The 13,410-nt window shown below is 41.4% G+C and overlaps 1 protein-coding gene across 6 annotated transcripts in view; it reads left to right on the forward strand.

Annotated features, from left to right (window-relative positions):
* FOXP3 (forkhead box P3) overlaps positions 1-13,410 on the forward strand; it is a 119,890-nt gene that overhangs the window by 61,599 nt on the left and 44,881 nt on the right. Inside the window, exon 1 of one of the 6 annotated variants that reach the window (XM_083158803.1) lies at positions 2,774-2,867. The exons of the other annotated variants lie outside the window; for them this stretch is intronic. The gene's annotated coding sequence lies outside the window, so the exon portion shown is untranslated. Of the gene's footprint in view, positions 1-2,773; positions 2,868-13,410 lie in introns of those variants that run through there. 6 annotated transcript variants of the gene reach the window in all.

The following is a 13,410-nucleotide window of genomic DNA, read 5'->3' on the forward strand; positions in this document are numbered from 1 at the left end:
GTCCTCTCCCACTGCAACAGCTCTTCTCCTCAATTTAGTACATGCTGCAGTGTGACCAGGGAGGTTCTTAAAGTGCTATTTTTTCTATGGCTGCATGGCCACACCTCCCGTAATTAGCCTACACCCCCAGAGAAATACCTGGACCCAGCCAGACTCTCTACTGCCCTGAACATAGAACATGCCAGTGGTAGACATGACCCTTTTGCATGGCTATTCCCATTATGTGATACTGGCACACATCATGCTTGATGTGGTCACGTTATCATACCTCCCAACTTTAAGTATTGCTGTAGCGGGACATCTGCGTGTGACGTAGGCACGCATCTGAAATATTGGGGGTGTGGCCTACAAATCGCATTGACCGCGAGGCCATTCCCTATTTTGACACTGTGGGGGCATGGCCAAAAGACACTGTGAGCTTCTAGCCATGCCCCCAGCCCCTCTGGCTGCGGGAATAGACGCTGTGCGGCATGCACACAGCATCCATTCACAACCGCTCAGCGGGTGACATGGGGGACTGCCCCCCCCACCTACGCTGCAGGACACTACCGGCCATGGGCGGGACTCGGGAATGTTGGGAGGTATGCACTATTCTGGGGCTGTGTTGTGAATAAAAAAGAGCACAGTTTCTAATTTAGATTGCTTTGGGTTTTCCTTTTCTATCCATGTGAATGGAGACACAAACAGTACATCTAGGCTGCCTGCACCTTCATCACTATGGTAATATAGAATGTTTGGAGGTGAATGTGTTATAGAATGCACAGCAGAATATGGATGTTTTCACTTGTCATTTTTCTCCGTCCCTGCTCAGCCATGTGTGTAAGCCCTAAGGGAACCACGGGAAGAATTCTGGAAAGAACCTTGCCTATTCCATTCTCTTAGGGACACCCAAATACATCATTTCAGAAAAATTCTTCAGCTGGTGTCTCTTTGCTCCCTATGAATAAAGTGAGGGGAGTGGAAATTTCAGTTGATCTTTATTGAATGTAAATACAATCATCATATTACTTTATTGAATACAATTAAAGATACAGAAATGCTTTAAAACTTCAGAAAGAAATTTCAGAAACGCTTATCAATACAGATTAGCTGTAATGTAATTGTTAATAAAAGATCAAATGTAAACATAAAAATAGGCCCATCCTCATGACAGCATGATGGTCACCAGCTGGCCACATCATAGCTATAGCATAAATCATAAAGTATTAGAATTGCTTTTAGTGTTAGGGTTCCACATGACTACATGACATTGGCCTCCGCTTTTCCCCTCATAATAGGATGATTTTCAGTTCCAGGACTAGCAGTACTACCAATCCCACCCTGTCTACATGGGATACTTTGTGCCATCTAGTGAAAACAACAGAGTGCAATGTCACTAGTCTGGTGCAGTGTTACCCAACCTCAGTTCTCAAGGCACACTAGCAGTCCAGGTTTTCATGATATCTATACTTGAGTGTATATGGAATAAATAAGATGGCTGTACTTAAGTACAGAGTCAGAACTACCATTGTTGCAGCAGGTGCAGTGCACTGGGGCCCCTGAGGACTAGGGCCTACTGCTGCCCCTGTCACCCTCTTTGTGTCACCGACTGGTTTTGCCTGCACATTCTGCCTCCTCCTGTCACACTCTGCCTCTCCCTGACACCCTCTGCCTCCCCCTGTCACCCTCTGCCTCTCCCTGTCACCCTCTGCCTCCCCCTGTCAACCTCTGCCTCTCCGTCACCCTCTGCTTCTCTCTGTCACTCTCTGCCTCTCCCTGTCACCCTCTGCTTCTCCCTATCACCCTCTGCTTCTCCTTGTCACCCTCTGCATCTCTGTGTCACCCTCTGCCTCCCCCTGTCACCCTCTGCCACTCCCTGTCACCCTCTGCTTCCCCTGTCACACTCTGCCTCTCCCTGTAACCCTCTGCTTCGCCCTGTCACCCTCCGCTTCTGCCTATCACCCTCTGCCTCTACCTGTTACTTTCTGCCTCCCAATGCCACGCTCTACCTCTCCCTGTAACCCTCTGCTTCTCCCTGTCACCCTCTGCTTCTCCCTGTCACCCTCTCACCCTCTGCCTCCCCCTGCCATGCTCTGCCTCTCCCTGTCACCCTCTGCCTCTCCCTGTCACCCTCTGCCTCCCCCTGCCACACTATACCTCTCCCTGTCACCCTCTGCTTCTCCCTGTCACCCTCTGCCTCTCCCTGTCACCCTCTGCTTCTCCCTGTCACCCTCTGCCTCCTCCTGTCACCCTCTGCCTATCCCTCCTGTCACCCTCTGCCTCTCCCTGTCTCCCTCCGCCTCTCCCTGTCACCCACTGCCATATTGCAATTGCCCAATTTATATTTTTGCAACTGAGCCCGCAGCCCACAAGTTCCACAAACATGGATTGTTAGTGTACCGTTGATACTGTGTGAATGGGTATCCTAAATTCATGGCATAAAATTACCGCCACCGGCATACTATATGTAGGGAAGAGGCAAAACCTGCATTTGCAATGATGAAACTACTATGCAGTAGCTTTTATTTAATGATAACTTATTATTATGCTTTGGGGCATCATTCATATAAACACCAGATGCAATAATAGTGTAGTCCTACGAGCGATATACTTCTATACCTCAGGAACCCAGCCCTGCTTTTGCGAGTTTCTCAGTCTGGATGTAGCAGAGTCTGTGTCCCTCTGTCGGGCACAATGGGTTGGCATGACGTCAGCTCTTAGCTTTGAGATGAAAGGGCACTCTTGAGATAAAAGACAGAGTCTGTACCTGAAGGTCTATTGCAGCCCAGCTGTATGAGAGGCAGACCGTACCAACCATGTCTCCGGTCAACAACCCAGACAGCGTGAACGAGTCTCATGGATACAGTGAGTGGTGTGACTCTGTAGAGGTGAGGACATATTCATCACACTCATGGTAAGATTTTAAGAGACGTTTAATATTAAGGAGACGTCTTCTGTCAGTGCAGAAGGACAATAATGCTGTTTTTGGTAGCTCAGAGGGACATCCGAAAGAGACTCGGGGGACAGCTGTGTCAGCCTTTCAAACTTAGCAGGCAGACCCTAGTAACACATTCCAGTTGGTCTCTGAAGCCAGCAGCCTTCTGCCCTTATCCTATTCCCTGCCTAGGGCTCTGCTATACACTGTCTGTTCCCACATTGTAGTTGTAGCATATTGTCAGCTGCATGCCAGGGAGTATAATATCCATAATCAAAATAATCTTCAAATAGGATATTAATTCCCCTAAGGCCATTATGGTGTAATGTTATCATTACTGCCTCACATTGCTGAGGTTATGGGTTCAATAACCTCCATGGCCCTAACTGTGCGGAGTTTGTATATTCTCCCTGTGCTTGCGTGGATTTCCTCCGGGTACTCCGGTTTCCTCCCACAATCCAAAAATATACTGGTAGGCTAATTGGCTCCCAACAAATTAACCCTAGAATGTCTGTGTGTGCGTGTCATGTGGTAGGGAACATAGATTGTAAGCTCCACTGGGGCAGGGACTGATGTGAGTGTTCAACTATACTCTCGAATGCGCTGCAGAATATGTATGCGCTATATAAGAAACTGTTAATAAATAAAAAAATAAATAAAATAAAATCTCTTCCATTAGAATAATTTACATGTACAGTGCTAACTTCGTCCAATGGTGTGTACGATGGGACACAGTATAATATAGCAGGCAATGGAGAACTCAGATAGTGACAGAAGTGTTTGCAATCTATACATGCTGTGTACTGTATGTACAGAATCACACACAGGTAAATGCCTTTGATTAGTATCCCATACATTATTCAGTTGAGTCTGTCGTTACGTGCTATAGTTAGCTTCCTACCATTCTGATGCACTATTGGCCCAGGCGGAGATCAGTCCCAATCGATTGATTTTCAGCAATTTTTATCAATTTCAATTTGTTTAAAATCAATCTCAAACGATATTGGGCTTCACACAATTACTAACAGTCTCAGATGATTTTTTTTTTTTCTTTTTATATTAACTTTTTAATGTTAGTTAATATTTGTTTAATCCCTGGTAGCTCAACATCGATTTTCATTGATTTTATATTGATGAAAATTGACCTTCTGTATATATACTCTCTAACAATGTGTCTCCTCCTCAGTTGGACCCTTGTGATTTGTACGTTACATGCGTTGCTGAAATTTGCTGAATATCTATGTACAGGTTGAGTATCCCTTATCCAAAATGCTCGGGACCAGAAGAATTTTGGGTAACGGATTATTCCGTATTTCAGAATTTTTTTATATTTCAATGAGATATCTTGCATTTATGTTGTATAAACACATCAAACACATGACATGCTCACAAATATATTTTATGTGTGCATAAAATAGGGTTTCAAAACATGAAACGAGGTTTGTGTACAATCTCTGGAGCTGAATTTGAATGCTAAATAATCATTTTCCTGCACATATTTAGTGTCGTTACATATCATATCCCTAGTAGTGCGAGTAACATATCATGTCCCCAGTAGGGCCAGTTACATATCATTCCCCAGTAGTGCCAGTTACATATTATGTCACCAGTAGTGCCAATAGTTACCTATCATGTCCCCAGTAGTGTCAGTTACATTTCATGTCCCCAGTGAGGCCAGTTACATATCATGTCACCAGTAGTGCCACTTACATATATACCCAGTAGTGCCAGTTACAGATGTCCCCAGTAGTGCCAGTTACATATCATGTCACCAGCCGTGCCAGTTACATATCATGTTCCCAGAAGTGCCAGTTACATATCATGTCCCCAGTAGTGCCAGTTACAGATGTTCCCAGTAGTGCCAGTTACATATCATGTCAATCATGATCCCAGTTGTGCCAGTTACATATCATGTCCCCAGTAGTCTCATTTATATATCATGCCCCCAGTAGTGCCAGTTGCAAATGTCCCTAGTAGTGCCAGTTACATATAACATCCCCAGTAGTCTGAGTTGCAGATGTCATCACTAGTGCCAGTTACATATCATGATCATGTCCCCAGTAGTGCCAGTTGCAGATGTCCCCAGTAGTTCCAGTCACAGCTGTCCCCAGTAGGGCCAGTCACATATCAAGGCCCTAAGTAGGGCCAGTTACATATCATGTCCCCAATAATGCCAGTTACAGATTATGTCCCCAGTAGTGCCAGTCACATATCATGTCCCCAGTAGTGCCAGTTACATATCATGCCCCCAGTAGTGCCAGTTACATATCATGCCCCCAGTAGTGCCAGTTACATATCATGTTCCCAGCAGTGCCAGTTACATATCATGTCCCCATTAGTGCCAATCACATATCATGTCCCCAGTAGTGCCAGTTACATATGTCATCAATAGTGTCAGTTACATATCATGTCCCCAGTAGTGCCAGTCACATGTCCCCAGTAGTGCCAGTTACATATCATGTCCTTAGTAGCGCCAGTTACATATCATGTCCCCAGTAGTGCCAGTTTCAGATCATGTCCCTAGTAGTGCCAGTTACATATCATATCCCCAGTAGTGCCAGTCACAGATGTCACCAGTAGTGCCAGTTACATATCATGTCCCCAGTAGTGCCAGTCACATGTCCCCAGTAGTGGCAGTTGCAGATGTCCCCAGTAGTTCCAATCACAGCTGTCCCCAGTAGGGCCAGTCACATATCATGTCCCCAGTAGTGCCAGCTACATATCATGTCCCCAATAATGCCAGTTACAGATTATGTCCCCAGTAGTGCCAGTCACATATCATGTCCCCAGTAGTGCCAGTTACATATCATGCCCCCAGTAGTGCCAGTTACATATCATGTTCCCAGCAGTGCCAGTTACATATCATGTCCCCATTAGTGCCAATCACATATCATGTCCCCAGTAGTGCCAGTTACATATGTCATCAATAGTGACAGTTACATATCATGTCCCCAGTAGTGCCAGTCACATGTCACCAGTAGTGCCAGTTACATATCATGTTCCCAGTACTGCCAGTTACAGATCATGTCCCCAGTAGTGCCAGTTACAAATCATGTCCCCAGTAGTGCCAGTTACATATCATGTCCCCAGTAGTGCCAGTCACATGTCCCCAGTAGTGCCAGTTACATATCATGTCCTTAGTAGTGCCAGTTACATATAATGTCCCCAGTACTGCCAGTTGCAGATTATGTCCTTAGTAGTGCCAGTTACATATCATGTCCCCAGTAGTGCCAGTCACATGTCCCCAGTAGTGCCAGTTACATATGTCCTCAGTAGTGCCAGTTACATATCATGTCCCCAGTACTGCCAGTTACAGATCATGTCCCCAGTAGTGCCAGTTACATATCATGTCCCCAGTAGTGCCAGTCACATGTAGTACCAGTTACATATCATGTCCTTAGTAGTGCCAGTTACATATAATGTCCCCAGTACTGCCAGTTGCAGATCATGTCCTTAGTAGTGCCAGTTACATATCATGTCCCCCGTAGTGCCAGTCACATATCATGTCCTTATTAGTGTCAGTTACATATCATGTCCCCAGTAGTGCCAGTCACAGATGTCCCCAGTAGTGACAGTAACATATCATGTCCCCAGTAGTGCCAGTCACATATCATGTCCTTAGTAGTGACAGTTACAGTACATATCATGTCCCCAGTAGTGCCAGTTACATATCATGTCCTTAGTAGTGACAGTTACATATAATGTCCCCAGTACTGCCAGTTGCAGATCATGTCCTTAGTAGTGCCAGTTACATATCATGTCCCCAGTAGTGCCAGTCACATATCATGTCCTTAGTAGTGTCAGTTACATATCATGTCCCCAGTAGTGCCAGTCACATATCATGTCCTTAGTAGTGTCAGTTACATATCATGTCCCCAGTAGTGCCAGTCACAGATGTCCCCAGTAGTGCTTTTAGCAACAACAAAAAAGTACATTCTGGAAACCATGGTTTTCAAAATAATTTGGATCACAGATATTTGCATAAGGAATAGTCAACCTGTCATATCATTTATATTAGGGTCTGAAAAAAATAATTCATTCAATACCTGAAATGCAGAAGAAATTTTAATGGGCCGTAACGACTTAGATCTAGTGGTATTTTATTTCTCATAAGCAGTTTGTTCAAGGCTGCCACAATTCTATCATTGAATTTTTTTAAGAGTTATTGATAATAAATGATGTCTATTTAATGAGTTATCACTCATCTTCATTTAAATTGGGAACATGCCACTTGTGTTAGGTCTCCCCATCCCCTACACTGGCACTGAGACAAAAGATATTTAAGTTCTAAGAGCCCTATAGAGGCTTGCCAAGATTGTGCCTATAATGTAGATTACGTTGGCTTTTGATGGAAATCTCTGCCTCCTTTTTTTTCTTTCCACCCGATCTCTAACCGTAAAATCACAACATTTAATATGTTAATAAAAGTTCCCGTTAAAAATTGACAGGTTGACTAAGTTTTCTGTGATTCAGCAAATTGTCACTGACCTTCCATTTGGTCCTACAGAGATCCATGCAAAAGCCAGGGTTAGCAATCTGAAAATGAAATAAAAAATATACAAGTTTTTAAATTAATGACATAGATTTAAAGAAATGGGCGTCTAGGAGGTATTCTTAGGGTGTAAAGAGATGGTACCTATCAGTTCTGAACATTGTATCTCTAAGTGATAATTCTTTGCCTTGCGGTTTCGCTGATATTTTCGTAACCTTTTCTCCATGTGAACTGCAGATTTCTTATAAATATACCAAGTAAAAAAAAAATTCACAGTTGTCTGTTTTCCTGCAAAATGCTAAAGTGGCGAATTTCCGTGATGACACCGCACCTCCTTGCGCTATAAGTAGGGGCTGTTTGGGGCTTTTTTTAAAAATCATCTGACTGTCATCAGGAAGACAGAGGTAAGTGGCAAAGTGGATGGGTGTGAATATTCTCCTAAAAACTGCAAGTTATATTTATATATAAGTTATATATATATAAAATACATACACTCACAAAAATTGTGTTACTGTTATTGTTAAAGTCAAGTGTGCTATCTAGGTTATAATTGATTGCATATTTGGCTGAATATATATTTGACTACCCATGCCTTGAACATCTCATGTGTACATATGTACATGTATACACACACACACACATATATATATATATATATATATATATATATATAGACGGCAGAACGCCACGGCACCCCAGACGGTAAGATAGTGCAAAATCTTCTTTATTGAAGCACAGCAATAAAAAAACAGCAACGTTTCAATACTACATGTATCGTCTTCAGATGTAGTATCGAAACGTTGCTGTTTTTTATTGCTGTGCTTCAATAAAGAAGATTTTGCACTATCTTACCGTCTGGAGTGCCGTGGCGTTCTGCCGTCTATACATTCCCCTGCTAAAGGCACCCAGCGAAGCAAATATTCAAGGTGGTTGTGCCGGGCACCAAAGCTGTTTGTATATATATATATATATATATATATATATATATATATATATATATATATATATATATATATATATATATATATGGGAAGGCATCCCATTTTATAGGGAGAGTATGGTAAGAATATATATATATATATATATATATATATATATATATAACTCGTCCGGATGCGGCACTCCAACCCAGGCTGTCATTGCAACGTTTCAATGTCCATTTAATAACACAACAGGATTACCATGTTATTAGATGGGTATTGAAACGTTGTACAGACAGCCTGGGTCCTGTGAGTATATGTTGGAATACTGAATCCATACGAGATGGATCTATGACAACATTTCAGGGACACCGCCCATTCGTCGTCGCCCTGAGTGCCGTTCTTCTGAATTGGAATATATATATATATATATATATATTCTTTACACACTTCTAATACCAGTCTTGGAAATGAAGACTAATTGTAAGGGGGGCTTTGACCCCTTTGCATCCCCTTTTGCACCAGAAGAAAAAAAAGGAAAATAGAAAGAAAAGAGTAATTATCCCAATAGCGTTCCCTATTTTACGTGATTTCATTGTCTGCACAAAGGTCTCACACTTCACATGCCAGTTCCACCTCCATGACAACCCCTCTGCCTCAAGACAAACACATCTGTCAGCACATAAATTATACAAAATCCAAAGAAACACACTGGAAGATTAATGAAGGCTTTTTTTTATTAATGGGACTTAATCTAGCAAACATAGAGACCATATATTCAGGGCACAGGCGGTATGGAAATGAATCCTCAATTCCCTTTTTTGACAAATCAATTGGGGTCCCAGCCTTTCATTATTGTCCAGTTTAATCTACTGGGGACTCTGTTCTTTTATCCTGGAGCCGATGGGTATAATCTGGTGGGAGGCTGGATCCTTTCTCTTTATGCATATGCCACTGGCCATGCAGACAGATGACTCCTTTCTTCTCAGTAACCAAATCAAGTTAATCTTTAGGTAGGCAATTCATTATTACCCTAGTAACTGTGTGCCTTCTGATGTGGCCTGGATACTGGTTGTACCGCATTCTCCAGACTCCAGGAGTAGTTTGCATTGGTAAATAATTACTAAACGTATTAGTCGTGGTGCTTTCGTGGAAACGTTCTAGATAGAATGGATCCGTGGAGTCGGACAGCTTAAGTAGAATAATGGAACCGCCCAAATGTAATATATCAACGAGTGCAGTGGTTCTCAAACTCGGTCCTCAGGACCCCACACAGTTCCCGTGTTCCAAGTCAACCAACAGGTGCACTCATTACTGACTGACACACTTTTAAAAGATCCACAGGTGGAGCTAATTATTTCACTTGATTCTGTGAGGAGACCCGCAAAATATGCACTGTGTGGGGTCCCGAGGACCGACTTTAGAGAACCTGTGAACTAGTGCATCAATTATCTATGGTCAGAATGCTGACGTAAATAATAATTAGGTCATAAAAAGTTATGCCCAGGTGTGTGATGGAAATAAATGACAATTTTGTGCATAAAGGATCTGAAGCAATCTAGGGGCTGTACTGGAACAAGTGCATTACAGACATTGGGGCTACAGCGCTTAGCCTTGATGAGAGATAAAGTACCATCCAATCAGCTCCAAATTGTCATTTTTCAAGCACAGCCTGTGACATGACAGTTAGGAGCTGGTTGGCCGGTACTTTACCTCCATTCATTTTATCTCTCTCCAAAGTTTGAGCCCCATACACATTAGAGAGGAATTTAAAAGATATCACTCAGAAGGGCCCTTAGTGTTTACACTCAATACCATTAATGATATGCGCATCATTAATGACCCAATGACTTTTGAACATGCAGGATTGGCTGTTCAGCGTGTCCCAGTGATGTCACTGAATTGCATTGTTATGTTATCATTTGCCCAGGAGCTGAGGGAAACACTGCTAATATTGTTTATAGAGCGTATCCACTAGTATGCATAGGGCATTAGTTAATAGACCACATTATTTTAATGCAATGTGGTAAAAAGTTTATTATATGTATGGGCAGTACGGATGGTGTAATGGTTAGCATTACCGCCTTACAGTGGGTTTGATTCCCACCATGGCTCTAACTGTGCGGAGTTTGTATATTCTCCCCGTACTTACGTGGGTTTCCTCCGGGTACTCCGGTTTCCTCCCACAATCCAAAAATATACTGGTAGGTCAATTGACTCCCAAAATGTCTGTGTGTGTGTGTGTACATGTGGTAGGGAATATCGATTGTAAGCACCATAGCCACAAGCCACATGGTTGCATATGGTGGGCCAATTGCAGTGGAGTAAAACTGCTGCATGAAAACAAATGCAAAATCATTATCTATTCGCTCTTGATTAGGTTGGCTACAAAATATGTTTGGCCAATAAGCATATTATTATGTCTATACCGTTGCAACCTTTCAGTTTTTCGGTTCAGTAGCCGCTCAGCCACAATGGTCAATGTAACAATTATTTAGTGTTTGGATTAAGAAGCCGGATCAGGGACTCATTATATGTTGCCATTTTGTTGAACTACAAGTGCCAGGCTATAGATTTAAAAGTCAAGCAGTGTGAGAGCACCGAGTTGCCTATTTCTACCTTAGTTGATATACTTAATGTATAAAACCTATAGGTGCCCATACACGTTACAATTATTGCATACAATATTTTATATACAATATTGCATCTCATCGCATCTTGGTTTTGCGATGAGATGAGATCTAGTACAAAAAGTATGTGCTGCACATTATTTTTGTATTAGATCTCATCTCATCTCATTGCAAAACCGAGATGCGATGAGATGCGATAAATGTAACGTGTATGGGCACCTTAAGGATAAAAATGTAGCCTACAGTATGTGGGTACTTACTTTTTGGGCAGCTGGGATTTTAAAATGCCTGAATTTAGTTTATTTGGTCTAGTGTAAAGTTAAATTTGATTTAGAAGCAATTAAGGCCCAAACCCTCTTGTTGCACAGAACCGAGCCCCTGAAATTACCCCTAAAAATCAGGCCAGTCTCCTTAAAATGCAGGGTATTTATATTAAGCAAATTTCAGAGCCTTCAGGCCTGTGGTATAATGTGGTATAATGTGCATACTGTATGTTTTTAGTAATAAAGGCACTTCTTCTGCTGGGAAACCACTGTATGCCTGCTGCATGAACTATATTATTTCCGCTACGTTAAAGATGATTAATCGGTAGCATTTGTTTGTGCAATTCTTGCAAATTGTGACGTATACGGGAAAGTACCATATACCAATTTCCCCGCATCCGCCTCCTTCTACACATCCGCGACACAGTAAAAACAACCGCAATGACGCCAGAAGTAGGGTTGATCATGAAAAAAAAAGCGATGTTTGCATTACTGAGAAACCAACCCAAAAAACACCTCTTTTAACTGGCATCCCGTTGATGCGCCACACCTAGCTCACACAGCCTTGTTATATATAGAAGTTGTGCAATACTCAATCTGCGGTTACACTAAATTGGCCATCCGTATCCCAAGGCAGTAAAAAAAAAAATGTCCTTAGATGTCTTAAATCTTATATTATGTCCCATTATGCAGCAATGTTTATATACCATGTACTTGTCCTACATTATCTTGTACTCTAAATATATATATTTTTTAATTTTTATTTTTTACCTAGAAGATAAACTCCAAGTGCATTTATGGAGCCTATTAATCAATTTACCCTTCTTTCTTTACATTCGGTATTATATGTTTAAGCTCATTTTTATATTATTGTAGGCACTGTGGTACCCTTTAGGTGCCATTTAAATACATAATAACAATAATAGTAGTAGTAATAATAATGTTGTTGTTGAAATCTATTTGCCATACTGCTTATGAAATTGTTTATGTAACACAGTTGTTAAGATTCTGTTTGGAAGTTTTTTTTTAACAGTTTTATGTCGTCAAACATATATTTTAAGTGCAAGATAAACTCTAAGTGCAGTTACAGTATGGATCCATTTAATCAATTTAACCTTCTTTGTTTTACATTCTGTAAGATATTTTTAGGTCTCTCTCATATGAGTTTTTGAATTATCAATGAGCATTTAATCTGGAACACATGACTATCACTGTGTCTAATGCTGCAATATATCAGGTAGTCACTTCTTGATCAACCAAGTTATGACCAATGGGAGCTCATTGATTATAAGCTAGGGCATCAGGCATGATTCAATATTAAATTCTATAAATACAAGTTTAAAGTCTATTATTTAATCATGTATTAGTATTTTTTATATAATTTTGTACTGATTCTTATTTAACAGAAAAAAAAAGTATTAATAATAGTAAAAATGACATGGCAAGCTATCATTTTATATTTGTACAACTCATAGTTAAGCCAACACTCAGAAATATATATATATATATAAAAGATTGGAAGGCAGCGGCACTCAGGACTTATTGTAAAAAAAATAACTATTTTTTACAATAAGTCCTGAGTGCCACCACCTTCCAATCTTGTTTACCGCCACTGCCACGCCAGCCTGCTCCACGGAAGGCACCAGGCAAGTCTCCTCAGTATATATTTATATATATATATATACTCAAAGCAAATGCTTTGAAAGCTAGTCTGCTACCTTGTGTATGTGCATGTGTTAGAGAGAAAGAGATGTAGTTTCACTCGCTGCCAACAGATGGCAGTGTTTCGGAGACGCACAATCAGACACTAGACATATATTATTTTATTTTTATATAAATTAAATACGAACAAACCATAATGTATTAATAAAGCAACAGTCTTGTGAAATAACTTCCCAGCTGGTATGATGCGGTCTAATGTCATTAATCAAACTGCATGGTAAATGGACAGTCATTGTAAGATCTAGAGAATTTTCCTGCAGGAAGAACAATGAGTTGCCTGTTAAAACGAGTAACCCACCGAAATGTTTGATTTGTGAAGTAATCTACATGCTGCTTTCATCATGGTTATGGTTGTCCCATTCCCGGGATTCACCACTGCCAGTACTACGGTCTGCGGAGGTGCCTGAGATCACAGCCTGAAGTTGACGCGTACAGTAAGCTCCCACAGATGGCGGGTGTTGATGGGATT

This window comes from Crinia signifera, chromosome 9 (assembly GCF_055691185.1).
Source record: "Crinia signifera chromosome 9, ASM5569118v1, whole genome shotgun sequence".
In the NCBI taxonomy this organism is placed as follows: Eukaryota; Metazoa; Chordata; class Amphibia; order Anura; family Myobatrachidae; genus Crinia; species Crinia signifera.